The 21,425-nt window shown below is 39.7% G+C and overlaps 1 protein-coding gene across 4 annotated transcripts in view; it reads right to left on the reverse strand.

Annotated features, from left to right (window-relative positions):
- arvcfb (ARVCF delta catenin family member b) overlaps window positions 1–21,425 on the reverse strand; it is a 260,772-nt gene that overhangs the window by 200,724 nt on the left and 38,623 nt on the right. For 3 of the 4 annotated variants that reach the window (XM_061672973.1, XM_061672974.1, XM_061672971.1), the window contains exon 2: window positions 14,462–14,514. The exons of the other annotated variant lie outside the window; for it this stretch is intronic. The gene's annotated coding sequence lies outside the window, so the exon portion shown is untranslated. The remainder of the gene's footprint in view (window positions 1–14,461; window positions 14,515–21,425) is intronic. 4 annotated transcript variants of the gene reach the window in all.

Below are 21,425 nucleotides of genomic sequence, written 5' to 3' on the forward strand. Positions count from 1 at the left end.
CGGATCTTTGTAAAACAGTTTGTGAAGTCCAACATCTGTTCAAGAATGACTGCTCCCCAAGTGCACAAAGCAAGGTTCATCAAGGGATGGTTGGAGGCATTTGAGAGCTATGCCATCAACCCCATCAAATAGTTTTGGAATGAACGAGAACACATATTGTCTGACCATCAGTTAATCCCTTATGCCTGTGACCAGACCATTTTCCATATGTTGGCTACGGCATGTTTCCATATGCTCAGCACAAAGAAAAACACCTTTTGCCATACTAACATATACTTTTGACTTTGCTCCAGTTTGGGGTTCAGGCTGTGTGTGGAATATGGTCTGCTGATAGTTTGCTCGCATGCATCCCGTCATGTCTTCGGCCATCTGGATCCATAGCGATGCCAAGCCAGTCCTCCCAGCATCATCTCCCCTTCAGGGATGAAAATCATCACCAGTTAAATGCAGAGACATTGGATGGATTTATCCAGTTAATGTCTGTGCCACCAGCCGCTTTGGCAGGTCACCATTTTCCTCTTCACAAAAATCTAATTTGTGGGTGATTGTGATGGGTAAATGCAGCAGCAGCAGCTTATTTTCTTTGTTGATTGTGGGCCCCATGTCAGAGAGAGTTTTGGTTGCCATTGTGGGCGGAAAGTAATCCTACAAGCATAGCAACGTTGTCTTTGCTCAGACTTGAATTCGACACAATTAACGCATTCTTTGCTAATTAGTCTCAATTTCAACCATCACATTCGAAATCAGTTCAAAGATGACAAAGTAATTATAGTATGTAACCAGTTGTTTTTGTGACAGTGATTTACTTCGATACATCAATGCCATGCTTCTTATCCCAGTGTCTATTTTTTTGTGTTCTTTTATTTCCATCTTCTTTGTAGGAGACAAATTCCCCATTTAAGGGAGCTCTACAAAATCTTTCGAAGGAAAATAGCAGGTAGGCAGTGGCTCTCATACACACACATTCAAATCCCATTTTGGTGCACCATAAGCACCACATGACATTCTGACAATAGTCGTGTCAACACCTGTGCATGAACACAACACAGTTCTTCCTCCCTTCCTGTCAGCTGCGCTCTCCTCCTGTCCTGAGCTTATGTCCTTGCAGTACCTTGACTGAAATAATGCTGACAGCAAGGATGCTTTCGAGGAGGCTGTAAACTGGTCAACTTGTTTTTGTAAAGCATTATTGTAGCTCCATGACACTCACCAATAAATTAAGTAAAAAGTTGGATTGCGACCTGGTACCATGCTGACATCTGTCAAAAAAAAAAAAAACTCAAAATAATGATAATAATAATAACAATACAGTATATATGGTACACAGCAGAGTGTACATTGTATTTCCCCTTTAATGGACTTATAATCAGTCAAACAAGCAATAAATCACGACACTACACCAATCTGAACTCAACTGAAACCATACTGCTGGTAGAGTGGCAAATCAATCGAAACACTTCACCAACAATGATGTAGTTACACATTTCAAACTGTAGCCACAATAGTAAACACTGGTGTAGCTCGTCCTCATTGGCCGGTGGGTGTCACAAAAGTAAAGGCCAGAAGAATTCATTCTTTTGAGCAAAATCGGCATATATGGATAGCATCACATACTTGAGGCATTGCAACAGTTGAAAAAAGATTTTTCTGCTGCAAATATGTATCACTTCATATGTCCGTACTACTGTTACTCAGTCGCCATCCAACACTATCCTGAATGTATTTAACCTACCTACAAAACTACCCAATTTTTGCATACTATATACATTCTATTTTAGACCGGATTTTCTATCCTTTATATCCCCCAAAGAGTTAATGTATTTTCAGTTGTCAATTTTGTTATGATTACGCACAAATAATTGACTAAAAACCTCCAGATAAACAATACATCTTGACTGATGTCTCATGCTTTTTGCAAAATTAAGTTTATCATAGTTTGTAAATCAGTCCAAATCATAAAAGAATGTGGGTAGGCTACAGTATGTGGAGTTATGGCAAATGTTTAATCATACACTTTTTTTTTTTTTTTTTTTTTTTTTTTTGCTTCTTTCTTTTCTCAGTTTTTTAGATGAAACTGAAAGTGCTCGGGGGATTCGGCAGTTGTAATAGCTTGTGTAAGATTCCACTGAGTTAGGTCTAAAGCTACAATCACCTGGTCACAGCTGTCAGCGTACAAAGTGGAGACTGGGGGATTGTACCGGTTTTCAGATGGAATGAGGAAAAAGAAGGTCATAAATGTTGCAAGGGGCAAAGTCAAACTAATGTGCTCGTAGCAAGTGATTTCGTCCTTAAGAGAAACAAGAGCAAGAACAGTGAAAAAGAGGGGCCAACCAATTCAAGTACTTTGGATTTAGCTTCATCAATCATCGTGTTATCTCCAAACATTGCGCACCATAACTATTTTAACTTGAAATGCTCATCTTGAGCACTACTCATCACTTTAAACCGCATACACTCCTTGAAGTCTCAGCGCCCTTTGCACAATGGTCATTGCACCGGACTATTGCAATATTAGTCATTCGAACTGCCCTAAGTGCTAGAGGACTCTGCATCTTTTTGCACAATTGTCAAAAAAACCCAATAAACAAAAAATGTACCGGTATTACCAGATAACTAACAACCCTTTACTGCTCAGTGACTGTTTTTTTTTTGTCAATGTCTTTCTGTCTCCAAAGTGTTCTGTAAATTGGCTGTCTGTTGTCGTACAAGAGCGGCTCCAACTACCGGAGACAATGTCCTTGTGTGTTTTTTGGACATACTTGGCAAATAAAGATGATTCTGATTGAGGCAGGCGTGGAAAAAAAAGGTTTTAGACGGAAACAATCGTTACTGTCACTTTGAGGTTCTGATGAGAACAACGTGGTGCAAAATGTTCAGTTCATCATCCTCACATCCTCCTAGATCTATGTATGGTCCCTCTGCAACTCAGAGGATTTCAGCAGAGGGAGAAGTCATCACTTCTCGGCAATCAAAGAAAATCTGCTCTTGTTTTGAAAACGTCATGCTGAGATGTTTTGATGCTTTGACTACAGATATTATGAGAATGATTCATTCGTAGAAAAAGAGCCTGTGGGGAGGGGGGATCTCAGACTGCAGTTAGGTCCAGACATATGAGGACAATGACAATGTTTTTTAAATATTTTACCTTCATACAGTTGACCACCATAATGGTTTCAAAATAAAAGAATCAAAATGTGATTGATGACGTTCAGCTGTAATTTAAGAGTTTTCACAAAAATCTAGTATTTACCATGTAGGTATAGCAGATTTTAGGGAAGTACCTCAGTTTTCAGGGGATCAAAAGTGTAATTGTAAATATAGCCATCATATTTAATTCTTTAATTAATATTTCCTGCACTCTGGCTTCATCCCACATTTCACATGCACATTAGGTTATATGTGGAACATAATAAGCTGCTACTTGTGTAGATGTGGTACATGTTATAATTACAAATAAAAATGTTAAAAGCACACGATAAAATTACTCCATATCACTTGTTAATGAACATTAACTAAAACATGTCTACAGTGTGAATCATTATTTTTTCTACATCTTTATAGTTTGCCAACATTATGTGCACAAACCACTAAGTTATAAGCCTTTCTTACAACCATTGTGTAGGACATTGTGTTAAACATAAATAAAAACAGAATAAAATGATTTACAAATCATGTTCGACCTCTATTTAATTGAATACGCTAAAAAGACAAGATATTTAATGTTCAAACTGATAAACTTTATTGTTTTTAGCAAATAATCATTAACTTAGAATTTTATGGCTTCAACATGTTCCAAAAAAGCTGGGACAGGGTCATGTTTACCACTGTGTTACATCACCTTTTCTTTTAACAACATTCTATAAATGTTTGGGAACTGAGGACACTAATTGTTGAAGCTTTGTCGGTGGAACTCTTTCCCATTCTTGCTTGATGTACAGTTTCAGCTGTTCAACAGTCCAGGGTCACCATTGTCGTATTTTACGCTTCATAATGCGGCACGCATTTTCAATGGTCAGGTCTGGACTGCAGGCAGGCCAGTCTAGTACCCACACTCTTTTACTACAAAGCCACACTGTTGTAACACGTGCCGAATGTGGTTTGGCATTGTCTTGCTGAAATAAGCAGGGGCGTCCATGAAAAAGACGTTGCTTGGATGGCAGCATATGTTTCTCCAAAACCTGTATGTACCTTTCAGCATTAATGGTGCCTTCACAGATGTGTAAGTTACCCATGCCATTGGCACTAACAAAACCCCATACCATCACAGATGCTTCTTTTCCTCTTTGGCCCAAAGGACACGACGTCCACAATTTCCAAAAATAATTTGAAATGTGGACTTATCGGACCACAGAACACCTTTCCACCTTGCATCCGTCCATCTTAGATGAGTTCGGGCCCAGAGAAGCCGGCGCCGTTTCTGGGTGTTGTTGAAAAATGGCTTTTGCTTTGCATAGTATAGTTTCAAGTTGCACTTACGGATGTAGCGCCGAACTGTATTTACTGACATTCCTGAGCCCATGTGGTGATATCCTTTACACATTGATGTCAGTTTTTGATGGAGTGCCGCCTGAGGGATCGAAGGTCACGGGCATTCAATGTTAGTTTTCGGCCTTGCCGCTTACATGAAGTGATTTCTCCAGATTCTCTGAACATTTTGATGATATTATGGACCGCAGATGATGAAATACCAAAATTCCTTGCAATTGTACGTTGAGGAACATTGTCCTTCAACTGTTGGACTATTTTCTCACGCACTTGTTCGCAAAGAGGTAAACCTCGACCCATCTTTGCTTCTGAATGACAGAGCAATTCAGGGAAGCTCCTTTTATACCAATCATGGAACCCACCTGTTCCCAATTAGCCTCTTCACCTGTGGAATGTTCCAAACAGGTGTTTGATGAGTGTTCCTCAACTTTCTCAGTCTTTTTTGCCACCTGCCCCAGCTTTTTTGGAATATGTTGCAGCCATAAAATTCAAAGTTAATGATTATTTGCTAAAAACAATCAAGTTTATCAGCTTGAACATTAAATATCTTGTCTTTGTAGTGTATTGAATTAAATATAGTTTGAACATGATTTGCAAATCATTGCATTCTGTTTTTATTTATGTTTAACACAACCTCCCAAATTGGGGTTGTACATAAAGCATGTGAATCCACAAGAACATCAAATTTCATCTCCCATACCGGTCACACGCAATCTCCCAAAAAATATGCAGAAACCACGGAGTGTCAGTGTTAGCAGTCATGAAAGTTAATATACTGAATCATTTGCATGCACATTGACCTTACTTTTATGGTAGTCTTAGCAGAAATCAAGTTCTTCTTCCCTTGTCCAAGAGTAATTCAGACTAACATTACCATTGGGACTGAGCAATCCTTGCCAGGGCCTACCCCATGCAAGAAATGGGAATGTGGGAAACATGAGGAATACTTGTTTGTCACGGTCAGTGTTCACTTAAGAAGAAAAAAAAGTCACAAGAGTGGTGAAAAAATGTCGCTAAGTTGGTAAAACAAAATACGCAAGTCGTTGCTCTTGCTCACTTGCCCTGCCAAAACAAGAAAGTAAAAGCACCAGATTTAGAATAAAAACAGAACATTCTGTATATTACATTTTATTTTGACTTCAAGACTGTTGAGGGCAGGTCAAACACTATGGACAGAATACACGCTAGACTGGTTGCCAGTCAATTATAAGGCCGATAAAAAGACAGTGAACCATTCATACTCATCGTCAAACTATCAGTGAGTGGGAACTGAACCCACGCTGCCTGCACAGACGTCGGGCAAGTGAAGCATTACTCCATCGGCTGCTATCTTGTCAGATTGTGCATGTGTACATGTATGCATGCTGTACATCCATACACAGTTTAGCATGTACAAATTCTATTCGTTTAAGCATTCACTGCAGTATTTTTAAAGCAACAGAGATAACGTGAGTGTATATGATTTATTATATGTTATGTGGGAGGATATACCTCAATTGCGAGCGTCATGGCATGTTTTCTGTAGTGTCTGGTTAATTTACCGTTGCCTGTTTTAACCAGCATGCAAGCCACTTCATGACAATGTTGCACCCTCGAATGCAACTTGAAGACAGACAGGAGACAGAGTGATGGAGAAGGGCAAGAAAAGGACGGACAGGGAGAGGAATTATTCAATGGCATTAAGATTAGTAGCACAGTAAGCTCCTTATAACCATAACTTCATAGCGCTGCTAATTCACTCAGAATAATAAATTCTGTTTTGAGCCTTCCTGTGAATCACTGCACATTCTCTAATACCGCTGACTTTCTATTTGTTATGGGACGATGAGAGGCATAGCTGTACGGGAGAGAGCCACGAAATAAAAAGAAGAATTGCTTTGCTCCCAGAACACACACACACACACACACACACACACATACATACCCTATACGTCACCCATTTGGGTCCATTGTGATCTTTCTTTAAAATGACCTTGTTTTATATCTCTGTGGTTTACCAGTCAGACCAATTAAGATTCCAGTGCTGCCTGGAAAACGGAGGCAATACTCCCTTCCTTCCTGCCTCTCATATACACACATACAAACATAGATGAAGCACAGTGACATCATTTAGAAAATAAGAGATTAGTAGCAAGACATTTTTTGAGGCAGAATTGTGCACTTTAACTCCCCATTTCTTGACCACCAACTTTTACATGATGGCTAAAAAACACAGGGTCTCCTACCAAAAATGATACATACATTAACAGCTGTTGGGTCGGTTTCTTTCTGTTCTTTCCATGAAAAATGTGTTCGAAGACAAGGAAGGAAGAAATGTACTCACTAAGGCTTCTACAACCCCCATTTCCAATGAAGTCGGGACGTTGTGTAAAACGCAAAAATCAAAACAGAATACAATGATTTGTAAATCCTTTTCATTCGCGCCCCTCGGTGTGCGGCTGGCTTTACCTCGTCTGACTGATCTCCTAATTTCTACACTTTACTATCTTGATCTTGAAATGCTTTCAGCCGTGTGGATTGACTGACCAACATTCGACCCAACATCACTGGGTACCTGGCCCAGTAAAAGTGCTTTTCATTTGGTGAATAATCACTCCTGTCCTTTCTGGTCTATGGTGATTTGCACTTTTACGCTCCTGGCATTTAAAGAAAAGTGGCTAAATGGGTCAAAGTTGCTAAGTGTAAATTACAAGAGGTGTAGCAACCCTTGGAATTACCCTGGAGAAAGACAACGTATGTCTGATGGATCTCAGAAGCACAAATTAATAGCCTGAAACATAACCATTAAAATAAATGGTCATCCCTCTCAAATACTTCAGAAATCAAATATGAACATTAAATTCATCCAAAAGGGAGAATTTACTGAATGGTTGTTCAATTTAAAGTGTATTTTTATTGAATTGTAGCTTAAGTGAATGTAGGTTATAATTATTATATTTCAGTGTACGGACTGATGGAGTTAATTCTCCATTTTGAAGTTGGACAGTTTATTTTGTTGCTACATAAAATTGTTTTGCCAGCTGTAGTGTTAAATAAAAACATGTCCTCACAAGAATTGATCAGAAAATCATTCAAAGTACGCATTATAATGTTTGATGTATACTGTTGTCCTGTGCGTGTTTTTTTTTTAAAATATAATTTAAAGAGCCAATTTTCCCAAAATATTTTACATCCATTTCCAATATTCGGAGAAAAAAAAAGACCAGAAATGCAAACATTAATTTTATAATATATCTCTGTTAAAAAGTAAAAAGTGAAATGCAACCTGGCCGTGTGACTCTGGGTGCTGCCATGTTCGCTATGCTGCAATGCTGCGCGAACACTGAATGGTCAAACGGATATGACAGCCTGCCAAAAAGACAAGCACAGCTCTAATCGCAGTTAGGAATGGAACTGCCGTTTACAGCACATTTTTAAAAAGGATGAATTGCTGTTGGACACAAAACGCTGACACGGCAGGTTATCGAGTCTATAAACAACAGCATGGCATGTCAAAAACCTATCCATCCATCCATCCATTTTGGATACCGCTTATCCTGTCCAGGGTTAGAGCGAGCTGGAGCCCGATCCCAGCTAACCCCGAGACAAAGGCAGACTACACTGTGGACTGGTCGCCAGTCAGTCGCAGGGAACATACAGTATAAAGACAGACAACCATTTACGCTCGCATTGACTGAGTGGGAAGTGAACTTGATCGTGTTTTGGAAAAGAGTTTATTATTATTATTATTTTGCATACAACACTCCTAAATATTCAGCTTCTTCAGAAAAATGTGTATTCAAGAGACAGTGGCCACAGTGCCCAACAGGCTAATTAACCATTTTTTTCAGTTGTTCTTCACATCTGTTTTGTATCTGCCCTTTTCCTCAACAATTATTGTGTAGAAGAATGTATTACGGCTTGCTTTATTTGTTTCCCTTGTCACACGACCTACAAATTCATCATTTGTCCCACTGTGGTTAAAAACACAGCAGTGCGCCAGTCAGCTGGGAGGCAAACACAGGAAGGTGGTTTCCTCAAGTTGCCTCATTGCAGCATGAACAAAGCAATCCTATTTTCATAAAGCCACAACATATTCCAATTTACCTCCTTGGGAATACAAAAAATGTATGGGCTTGTATTCTCTTTACTTCTTTGGCAAACTAAAATACAAGTCACTAATGCTATTTAAAATACCTAAAAAACTATCTGGTCCCTAAAGGACTTAAGTTTTAACAGAGTAGTACACATACAAGGGATTATCAAAAGAGGTTTTTAGCAATACTTGTCTTGTTAACTTACTTCCTACTAGGAGAAGATGGAGAAAGATGATTTATTATGTTCCAACTGAGAGTCTAAAGTCATGACTCCTACACGCAACATTGTGTCGACATTCCCGCTCACTCCAGCGGTGTGGGGCAGCCACAGGTGTGCAGTTTCCATCGGCAAGGCGTGAAGGACGGCCAACTGTGCTCGCCACAGAGGATTTTCCCAGATTAGTCACGCTGGATGCTCCCTGTCTACGGCAACACTCAAGTGCCTCACGGACGTATTTCCCAATGCAGTCGAACAACAGTCAAGCTTCACCGAAAACATCATATGAGCTCATGGTCGCTGTATGTTGCGCGTATTCTACTTTACTGAGGAAAGTTTCTGTGTAGAAAATGCTCTAGTACATCCACAATTCTCCTGTGAGGCAGAGAAATATGGAGGACACACACATGCACAATACAACAATAGTTATTGGGCATTTTGGAGGAAATCTGGCCCATGCATACCTTATACTCAAGTTCTTCATTTCCAGATCATCACTAAATAATATCTTATCATTAAAGCAGGACTGTCCAGAAGGTGTTGGGACACTTGCCCAATGTATGAACAAGAAGTCAAAACTAAATAAAATATGGAGTTGGTCCACCTTTGCACCCTGAACAGCTTTGACTTTTTCTGGGAAGGCTTTCCCCACGATTTTAGAGTGCCATATGGGAATCTTTATCATCCATCCATCCATTTTCTGAGCCGCTTCTCCTCACTGGGGTCGCAGGCGTGCTAGAGCCTCTCCCAGTTATTATCGGGCAGGAGGCAGGGTGCACCCTGAACTTGTTGCCAGCCAATTGCAGGGCACATACAAACAAACAACCATTCGCACTCACATTCACACCTACGGGCAATTTAGAGTCTCCAATTCATGCATGTTTTTGAAACCGGAGTGCCCGGAGAAAACCCACACAGGCACGGGGAGAACATGCAAACTCCACACAGGCGGGGCCGGGGATTGAACCCGGGTCCTCAGAACTGTGAGGCTGACGCTCTAACCAGTCGTTCACCGTGCCGCCGGAATCTTTATCATCCAGACAAAAAAAAATAATGCTTTCAGTGATGTTGGATGATAGTCACAGTCACATTTATTTACACTCACCGCTATTCATAGCATCAATATTTTTGTCAATAATGAAATAACACTGCTATAGCAACAACTGAGGAAAAAGTATGTTAATTTGCAAAAACTACAGTTTTGTCTTTTTTGAGACATTACAGCCCATTTGGTGAGAAAACTAAATTTGTGGTCATGATCACACTTACAGTAGGAGGCAGCTTGTATGACTGATGGCTGATGGCCCAAATTAAAAGCCACACTCTGCATTCTAACAGTCAACGCAGAATTGATTTCCAACTTGTCTCAACACTCTCATACTTAATGATTTTGCATTTCAGATGAAATAAAAGTGTTGATATGTTTAGAAATTGTGCTCCTTTTGTAGTCCTGCAGTATTGCAAAACAAAGACGTGCAAATTCAACAACTAGAGCGAGACTTTATAGTCCATCTTTGTGTATGATTCCAGTTAACTGGAAAGTCTACCTTCAATGACAAGCAGAGAAATATTTCCAATTCAGATCATGTACTGAATTTCATTGGACGTGTGAAGCAAGTGTGCCCAATATCAGGGGCCAGTGAGTAAAGCCAGTATTGTAGCATGGAAGCTATTTGTCTGACCAAATAACCTGTTGGTTCATTGGAAATGTATTAACGATTTGAATTTTATTAACGATTTGTTACATTGCACAATATATAAAGAAAACAAACCACAAACAAACATTAATACATTTTGCTAAATAGGTCTGAACCTGATTAATTAAACATTTATGAATATATTAAAATAACATTAAAGCAATATTAATGTCGGTAAAACAAAGTCATCCAACACATTTAGCAACAGTAATCCCTCATTTATCGTTGGGGTTAGGTTCCGGACCACCCTCACAATAGGTGAAATGTGCCAACTCGAAACCAAATATTTTTTAATTATTTATACATATTTTAAAGCTGTATGAACCTCCCCAGCCTCTTCATCTTCTCCACACTCATATTAACCTCAACCATACTCTTTCAAACACTTTTTATACTCTTAAATACCTCTTAAACATACAGCACTGCACAGCAGTACTGTACACTATGTACATTTTATTCCTTGTAAAGTGTTAATCTTTTTTTTTTTCTTTTTTTTTACAGTTTTCATGTTTTAGTCTAGGAAGCTCTTATTTTACCACAAAATAAATACAACAAACACTAAAAACCCAGTGATTTGGCGAATTATGCACGATAAAGATGTGGAAAAAAAAAAATCCACAAGGTACTGAATCCGCGATATAGCGAGGGAACATTGCATTTTCAGATTGCTGTTTATTTAAACTGGTTAGGGAGCGAAGAAAATATCAAGAAGCTTCTCAAGAAGCAAGCCACGTGGGGCACTTTATATTGATTGTTGATCCTTGTGAGTAATATACTGTATTTCCTCAGGAAAAGAAAACAATGGCATATTTGCAAACGTACTGTAATTATTAATTATATTTGGAATTATTATGACGAAGCAGAAGAGTAGGGCCATTTGTTTTAAGTAACTAAGCCTATGAGAGCTCAAATACAGTTAGAGCTGAAGCTGGGGTACGTCATATTCGTCCATGCAATGCCTGCACACACATTGACTGTCAACCCTAATTGGCCCCTTGCCAGTAAATTAATATGCATTTCCATACTATTAAAATGGCTTTTCATCGTGAAGCTCAAGAGAGTTAATTAAACTGGGGACATTTTAGAAAGGCGAGTATTTTAGGTTCAAATGACCTTAATTAGAGAGGTGAGGCTATCGTATGGATAGCACCTCTTTTCAGCGCACTTCACCTTGCTTTATCACTCAGTGATGGTTGCCAGATCGACCTGCTGCATGGTATTTAAAGAAAAAACAGTCCTCTAGATTCTATTCAGCAATGATAATAGAATACTTCAATTCAATAATGACACTGTTGGCAGCACACAAACTGCATAAAGGGAGAAATTAATTATTTCTGTTCTATTGAACATGTAAAAATTTATTATTTGAAGTGTCCAATTAACCTAACTTGCAGATTTATGACCTGTGGGAGGAAGCTCAATCTCCTAAAGAGAGAGTAATCCACCACAAGGACGACAGGTGTTTAATGCGCCAAATGATTCCTGCTAGAATTATGGGGCATTCAAGGAGCTTTTCAAAGTGTGGTTTGACCTCTCAAAGCCAATTTGCTGTCAGTCAACCTACCGATAGCCACTTATTCTGACCTTGATGAAACATAAAAGGAAGGACTGCATTATTGCAGGCACTGGAGCAGGCCAAGACTGCAAAAAATAAATAAAAAATACTTGTTGTTTTATCCGTGCAGTCCTGCCTTTCAGTGGGATAGTAGACAAGGAACCAACTGAAGCAGGGTCATACCTTGGGGGAGGTGTTGGAGATAAAGTGATCTCCAGACACAGTATCAGAGTCTGGTTCTCCTCACAATAATATGTTGCAAGATTTATAATTTCTCCCTCATGCCAAACCTTAAAGTGATTATCTTCTCCAAGGCCAGGCCTGTTCATTGTGCTGCACAGAAGCATATCCAGTGATGTAGTACTCCCCCAAGAAGAGCCAGCAAAGTAGTTCATTCCCAGCAGACCACAAAAGAAACAAAACATGACCTGAAGTTGGGATCCACTTAAACAGCTGCTGAACTATTTAAGTACCCTTTCTTTTAGCTCCCACAAACAAGATTATTCTCCGAAGCAAAAAGCAACAACATACTTGAGCAACTCTGTGTTCTTGTAAAATAACTACAGAGAGTCCTCTTGTCCTAGGCACTAAAGAGGAGGCAGACCATTAGTCAAGCTACCACAAATTAGCTGAACTTCAGCTCCGAGCTCCTGGGTAACCAGACTGGTTGTCAGGTGGTAACCAGCCAACATTTTTAAAGGACAAATACTTTTGGATGAAGAACAAGGGTGTTTTAGGGATTCTAGGCAATAGCCCTAATTTCAACAGAGGATACTGTATCGCATGGTGTACAGCACAGGTGGGTAGTAACACGCTACATTTACTCCGTTACATTTACTCAAGTAACATTTTGTGAGAGTAGTCTCAATTAACCATACTTGTTACTTTTATTTGAGTATTTATGTGTAGAATAATCAATACTTTTACTCTGTTAAAATGAACGACATGCCACTCGCTACTTTTAGTCATCCATTATGGCGTGCACGATCTATCTATTTTTAGACTTCATCTTCAACCTCCGCATAGGGCGCCGTTGCACCAATCCAACGTGATCACGAGTGTCAATTTGACTCCAATTCACCAATGAGACGGCACAAGGCAGTCACATGACCACACACAAACCCTTCGTGGGCCAAAGTGACTCATTCTGGGGGGGGGAGACAGCTGCGCAGGTGTTGACTTTACAGATTCCGAAAAACAACAGCTTTGTCAGGCAGCATAGTCTTCGATTGTGACTGCCCAAATGTGGATATTTCAGCCCACTTCTAATTTGAGAAAACACCTTGCGGTAAGTTGCAAATCTTTCTCTGTCTGTCTCTTTCGCTCTCGTCTGTGTGCATGCACACACACACAGACACACACGAGCACGTGCGCACACTCATCACACACACACACTAGGAATAACTCTGGTAAGCAAAAAGCTTTGTCATGAAGTCATATAAGTGAATAAAGCAAATAATGTTTCTGTAGGGCCCAATGCATGTGTTGTTGTTTTTTGGGTAGTTTAAAATTGAAATAGTGGCAGGTGTGTGTGAATTGCCATATATTAATATTTTTTAATTGTAGTTGACGTTCATGCTCTGATTTTATTAGTTTTTATAATCAGAAGTTACTCACAAGTTACTCTTGAGTAGTTTTTTGACTGAGTACTTTCTTACTCTTACGTAAATGTTTGGAGGACTACTTTTTACTTTTACTTTTACTTTATTCTCCAGTAACAGTACACTTACTTGAGTATTATATTTAAACTATATCCCACCTATGGGATATAGTTTTGTTTAGTGATGTAAATAGTGGCTATTAAAGCAAAATTAGCATAGTTGAATTGACAAGTACTTAATAAGGAAAGACTCGATTCACCAGTGAATGTACATCTCTCTCTTTCAACCCCACAAAATGATTGAAGTATGCTATTACTTTGACAACATATTTATACTTCAGTGTCTTTTGAAAAATGTGAAAAAAAATTAACTGTTTGAAATATGCATATACACAGTACTTTTTTTTTAGCTCATTTGTTTGAGAAGAATCATTTTTATCTAGTGTTTTCTGCACGTAATTCTGCTTCCAACTATATTTTAAAAATATCTACACAAGGTGAATGACTTTAACTTGCCCATACTTGTAAATGTGAGTGTAAATGATTGTGTCCTGTGATTGAGAAGCATCAATTCCAGGGTGTACACCACCTCTCACCCAAAAGTCAGCTGGGATATGCTCCCGCTCACCCGAGACTATTAATAGAATACGGATATAAAATCGTTAAAAAACAGTATAGGACAGATTGCATTGCAAGTCACCATTAGCCTCTCATAGATTCATTTATAGATGTTGATGTGTTGTTGTTATAATTACTATGTATTTGAAGATAAAACCCAAACACAGCCAAGTAATCAAAACACACATTTGTTTGGATAGAGACAGTACTCACCTTAGGCTCAGGAGAAAGGACCTTACAAATATCAGACCAGCATCCCACTCCACCTGTCAGACAGAGCCGTACTACAGTTTAAGTCTGCCTTCGAAGAAGGTAAGCACTTTATCAATGTACTTCAGATAACAGCTTAAAGCTCACCCTAGTCTAGATTCAAGTTTCAGGCTATAAATCTAACCTAGAACACAGCAATAATAGTCAATTCTGTAATTTGACAAGACTATTGAGCACCACTCTCTTGTAACTTGAAACTCCACCAGTAAAATTATGCATAACATTGACTAACAGTTACATAAAATAAAGGTATGACGTCTGCTGTGTCAGAGTTATCTCTGTGTTGAGAAAGTCTGCAGTCTCAAACTGTATTCATCAATAATTTAAATTTATTTGCAACTGATCAAAAATAATCCACGACAACAGGTCAAATTGAAGCCATTTATGACGCACTGCAGTTCTGCACCATTGGTAACAGCAACCACAATAATCAGACACTGTCAAATGAAAACCTCTCTGGCATTCAAAACTCTAAGGCAAAAAAAAAAAAAAAAGGTAAAGCTCTTATTTGATAGTGCAAATGTTTCAATATGTGTGTCCTTTGGATACCATACTGCAGAGAAATAGAAACAAAACAAAAAACACAAACTTACAGAAAGTTGTCATGTCAAAGTCTGTATAGAAAACTGAAGAGCGTTTCAAACACTGGGGAGTGGAAAGTGGAAGGCATCTTTCACTGTGCACATTGCGCATCATGCACAGCATGATCTTTTTGGTTGTTTTGTTAAAAAGGAGATTCCAGAAAGACAAAAGTTGTTTGAAACAATGGCACATTGGACATACTGTTGCACTGTAAAAATAAGTTAACTGTGATTTTATACTTTGAATTTAACCTGCACAAATGCATCCATATTCCATTCTAAATTAGGGTTCATAAACAAAAGGAGGATATGATGGTGTTTTTAATTGACTCCCTCAGGCACAAAGAATAAACAGACACAGCCCCCATCCATTAATAGAATGTAAGGTAGGCAAGTGGATGGAGTGACTGTATTCAGAATATGATCAATGAAAAAGCAATTTGCCCTCTGCTTAATAAGCCAAACCCTGATGGTCCAGATCAGGGATGGGCAATCCACGAGAGCCGCGAGACCGGTCGAGGATGACTGTCAAGCTGTTACCATGCAACACCGCCTTGTACGACCAACTGACTTTCACGCATGGCTGACACACAGAGACTACAACTCCCGCCCAAAATGGTGTGCTTGCTCACCAGCTATGGGCGGCGGCTGCTAAAATTGTCCAGCTTTTCGATCTCCCGCCGTCTGTGATTTGACTCCCATAGTCGGTGATTTGAATCATTACAAGTTGGACCTGATTCACATGGCATTGCCCGTACTGCGTGCATGAAACCAGTTGCCAATGCCTCGCCCAAAGCCTGCTCAGCCTTCCCTAATGCTCGCTTTCCCCACCCCCATGAACCCTAGAGACCCCACTACTCTGCACACAATCTCACATAGCTCACGGATGACTTGAGGAAGCTGGAAAACAGAGGCATGAAGACGGGACTGGACACACAGGAGATGAATGACTTTCATTGCACAAACTACCGGTAATATGAGACATGAACTCACTTCAGTTCTCTTTGGTTGAATACACTGGTCATTCTGCAGCTAATGGAGCGTCTGTGTGCACATGCACCACTGCAAAGCGGTTACATTTTTGTTAAATTATATGTTCCTGGTTTCGAGCTCCCAAGATAGAAAAATGGGCAGGAAGTACACTCATTATTTTATTCATTGAACACTATTTGAGATTGCAACCTCCAAATTCCCCACATCTCATGAGTTTATGAAAATGAGTACCGTACTGTTGGAGTTCAGCCCAGGTTTCTATATATGCTATATAGTATCTCATCACCCACTGAGAACAAGGAGCATCGCGGGAGATGGGATGTGACAGAGCAGACAGGCAGGACCATATGGGCCATGGCTGCACAGTTGGCTGATGGTGGCCTTGGAAGCAATGATGCTGGATAAGGACATATCTCTGGAAAGAATTCTCAATTAAATCTCAATTCAAATTTTGATATCTAAATTTAAAAAATACTATGTTAAAAACCCATTAATTGGAGACTCTAAATTGCCCGTAGGTGAGACTGTGAGTGCAAATGGTTGTTTGTTTGTATGTGCCCTGCGATTGGCTGGCAACCAGTTCAGGGTGTACCCCGCCTCCTGCCCGATGACAGCTGGGATAGGCTCCAGCACGCCCGCGACCCTAGTGAGGAGAAGCGGCTCATAAAATGGATGGATGGATGTTAAAAACTGAACTAAATTTGCCTCCCTGCAATTGTATGTAAACCAATCATCTTTTTAAGTTTTAGGTTTATGCAATCTAGTGGCTTTTACAAGGAATCATTTAGGAGGAGGATTTGCAGAAAAACTCCAACAAAGCAAAAAGGTAAAAACTGTTTTATCCCCAGGGGATATTCGGTGGTTGATTGGAGACTCTAAATTGCCCGTAGGTTTGAATGTGAGTGCGAATGGTTGTTTGTTTCTACATGCCCTGCGATAGGTTGGCGACCGGTTCAGGGTGTACCCCGCCTCCCACCCAAAGATAGCTGGGATGGGCTTCAGCAGCCCGCGACCCTAGTGAGGATAAGCGGTAAAAAAAAATGGATGGATGGATGGGATATTCTGTGACCATAGGAACACAGGTAGTGATGGAGGTACAGACAGGCAGGCTAGAATCACTGTTCTGGTTTTTCAACAAGATAATTTGAGGGAATGGATGGCCAGACTGAGACATGTATAACTATTATATAGTCATGACAGTTTGTATGGTTTTTCAAGGCTGGCAGATTAAAGGATCATGAATTCTGTTGTAGCATCACCATCAGCATGACATTAGAGCTACTTTTCTGGTTCCTCTGTCAGGGTCGGGTTTTCGTGGTGTTGGTGGCAAGGCAAAATGTGGGGGACCCATGAAGTGGAGGGAAGCAGGGAGGCAAACACTAAATAGACATATTCCAAAAAAATCTAAATTCAAAGAAACACATGGAAACAAAACAGTGTCCACTAAAAAACACAGTGGAATCAGGAAACATGGGCTATGAAGACAAATGAAGATACAGCAACAAGGACTGAAAGAAATCAGGGAACTAAATAAAAAAAAGAGTTTACGAGACAACGAGGAAGACCTGGACAAGACACGAGTTGCTGGAGGGAGCTGATTGGTTGACACATGGTAAAGGGCAGACGAGAACAGGTGTAAACGAAAACCTACTGAGCAGGACAAAATAACATTGACAAGGGGAAAACATGGCATGGAAAAAATAAATAAATCTAATTAAACAAAAACACAGACCATAACAACCACCTCAATTATTTGATTGCCATGACGGCACATGTACTCTCAAATGTATGATTTAGCATTGAAATATGTAAATTTCCATTTTGTAATAACATTCTTTATTGGTTTAAGTGTTAAAATGTTGAACCCAAGATTGTGTTTTCCCCTATTAATATATACAGCGGCTGAAATAAATAACAGGTCACCATTTTTCTCACTAAATATACATCCAAAGGTGCTTTTGACACGAAAATTTCACCAGATGTTGGGAACAACCCAAGTAATCCAAACATACAAAGAAAGTAGAACAAATAAGATCAGAAATTAAGTTCTGTGTAATAATCTGAAATGACACAGGAAAAAAGTATTGAACACGCCAACTGGTGTTTATTTAATACTTTGTACAGAAGCCTTTGTTTGCAATGATAGCTTCAAGACGCCTCCCGTATGGAGAAACTAGCCGCATACATTGCTCTGGTGTGATTTTGGCCCATTCCTCCACACAAGCAGTCTTCAAATCTTCCGTGAGCTTCTTTTATGAACCTTGAGTTTCAGTTCTTTCTATAGATTTTCGATTGAATTCAAGTCAGGTGATTGGCTAGGCCATTCTTGTAGCTTTATTTTGTTCTTTGAAACCAATTGAGAGTTTCCTTGGCAGTATGTTTTGAATCTTTATCCTGTTGAAACGTCCACTCTCGCTTAATTTTCCTCATCCTCGTAGATGGCAGAAGATTTTTGTCAAGAATGTCTTGGTACATTTGCCCATTCATCCTTCCTTCAATAATGTGAAGTTTAACAGTTCCACTTGCTGTAAAGCAGCCCCACACAATCATGTTCCCACCTCTGAACTTCACTGTTGGTATAGTGTTTTTAGGGTGATGTGCAGTGTCATTTCTCCTCCAAATGTGGTGTGCATTATGGCATCCAAACAGTTTTGCTCTCATCCGACCAGACTATCTTCTCCCAGTATTTAACTGACTTGTCCAAATGTTGTTCAGCAAACTTTAAACGAGCTTTGACATGCTTTTTTTCCCCCCCAGCAATGGGGTCTTGCATGGGGAGCGTGCATACAGGCCATGGCTATCCTTTTTGACAACAGTACCTGCTAATTCCAGGTCGTTTTGAAGCTCTCCACAGGTGGTCCTTGGCTCTTGGACAACTCTTCAGATTATTTTTGCAGTCCTGTGTCAGAAATCGTGAAAGGATCGCCTGATCGAGGCAAATTTATGGTGGTATGATTGGCTTTCCACTTACGTATTATGGCCCCAGCCGTGCTCACTGGAACGTTTAGAAGCTGTTATGCACCAATACCATCTTTATGTTTTGCAACATTTAGTTTGTGATGGTCTTGAGACAGCTCTCTGCTCTTACCCATCATGAGATGTGTCTTTACTCACATCTTGGCAATGAGACCTTTTTGTTGGTAAGAAATTAAGACTGAACCAGCTGATATTCATTTGCACTGACAAGGGGCTGGCTTTCTGTTTGATTATTGATAGATTTTAGGTGTTGTCTTGGCTTTCCATGCCTTTTTGCACCTCCCTTTCTTCATATGTTCAATACTTTTTCCCTGTGTCATTTCACATTTTTACACACAACTTCATTTCTGATCTTATTTGTTTGACTTTTTTGTATTTATGGATTACTTGGGTTGTTCCCAACATCTGGTGACATTTTCAGCACCTTTGGAAGTATATTTAGTGTGAAAAATGGTGACGTGTTAAATACATATTTCAGCCGCTGTATATATATATATATCCATCCATTTTCCATACCGCTTATCTTCACTAGGGTCACGGGGGTGCTGGAGCCTATCCCAGCTGACTCTTGGCGAGTCAGTGTGTATATTTATATATATATATATATATATATATATATATATATATATATATATATATAGTAGCGTCAGTTGGAGTTGACACTGACTTAATGTTAATTGTTGTTTGTTGTTTTCCCTGTAGAAATAGAGGTATGCGTTTTGCCTACTTGCTAGGTGTTGTGCTATCATTCTGTTTTGTACCGTATAGTTTTTGGCAAGTTATCTTTCAGGCGACAATGCATCGGCAGCCCCCGGGTGTGGGCATGCAATCTAGGGGCGTCGCACCATTCAGTCCAAGTCCACCACTGAAGAAGACCCACACCTTACAACATGTATGGGCTACTAGACCTTAACTAGAAAAGAATAACTAGCTGAGTGACCTTGCTGAAGGTTGAGCAGCAATCCCATGAGTTCACTGCAAATGGGATCAAGTTATAGAAGGGGGAGTGTGTGTGCTTGTTGTTTTCATGGGGGACGGGGGTGTCTGACAGGATTTCAGTCGCAACAGGAGTGGTCAACCATCTGGACAGGAGCAAAAACCAATCAGACATCCTGTTACCTCCTCTTCCATTAAGAGCAGATAGCAGACTTCTGTTCCTCTGAATGTTTTTAACACTGGCGCATCACAACCAAAGTCAATCTTTAAATAAATTTTAAAATAATAAGACAAAGAACAAAATTATTAAAAGGTGCTTGAGGGATGCGTCATGGAATTTCATGGTTTTCATTTCAGACATTTTTGATGTGAGTGCCTTCTGCTGATGAAATATCAGTTTGAACACAGCTACGTAATTATTTGACTTTCAAATTTATGTCCAGACGGCACGGTGAACGACTGGTTAGCACATCTGCCTCACAGTTCTGAGGACCCTGGTTCAAATCCGGCCTCACCTGTGTGGAGTTTGCATGTTCTCCCCGTGCCTGCGTGGGTTTTCTCCGGGCACTCCGGTTTCCTCCCACATCCCAAAAACATGCATTAATTGGAGACTCTAAATTGCCCGTAGGTGTGACTGTGAATGGTTGTCTGTTTATATGTGCCTTGCGTTTGGCTGGCGACCAGTTCATGGTGTTTCTGCCTCTCGCCCGAAGATAGCTGGGATAGCCTCTAGCACGTCCACGACCCTAGTGTGGATTAGTGGTACGGAAAATGAATGAATGAAAACTTATGTTCTCTGATTCACCTCGCAGCGGAATTTTCTTAGTTAATGCTTTTTACATGTGCACATAGATTTATAAGAAAGTTATTGCTTCACGAACAAAAATCATCAGCCAATTAACAGTCTTCTTTGCTTAAAAAGGCCATAATTTGGAGCTTCAGCATCAACACTAACTACACAATTGCCACCCATTACTTATTTTTTTATTTTGCTTGGTGATTGTTGAGATTAGATGATAATTTACCATTTGATGGCGAAAGAAAACTCACAGCACTCTCTAGTCTGGCACAACAAATATCTCATACAATATATGCCAATTGTGTTGTCTACAATAAAAGAAAAAGACAATTACACAAATGGAAAAGCTGATTCAACACAGCTATGAAAACGAGAACGCAGCAGCATTCAGTAAAAACCCATTCAGATGGACTTAATGGGGCATGGAATGTAGCCCACCCCAACACTCGAAAATGCTAAACAAAAATCCATTGCATTGTCCTTGACTCTTTAGAGACACGCACATACAAACACACACAATATTTGTCATATATTAATTACTGCCATGCTGATTGGAATTCATCTCATTTTTTCGACGTATGGTAAGGGAAAGTGGAAGTCAAATATGCAAATAAAATATTTT

This window comes from Phycodurus eques, chromosome 3 (assembly GCF_024500275.1).
Source record: "Phycodurus eques isolate BA_2022a chromosome 3, UOR_Pequ_1.1, whole genome shotgun sequence".
NCBI lineage: Eukaryota > Metazoa > Chordata > Actinopteri > Syngnathiformes > Syngnathidae > Phycodurus > Phycodurus eques.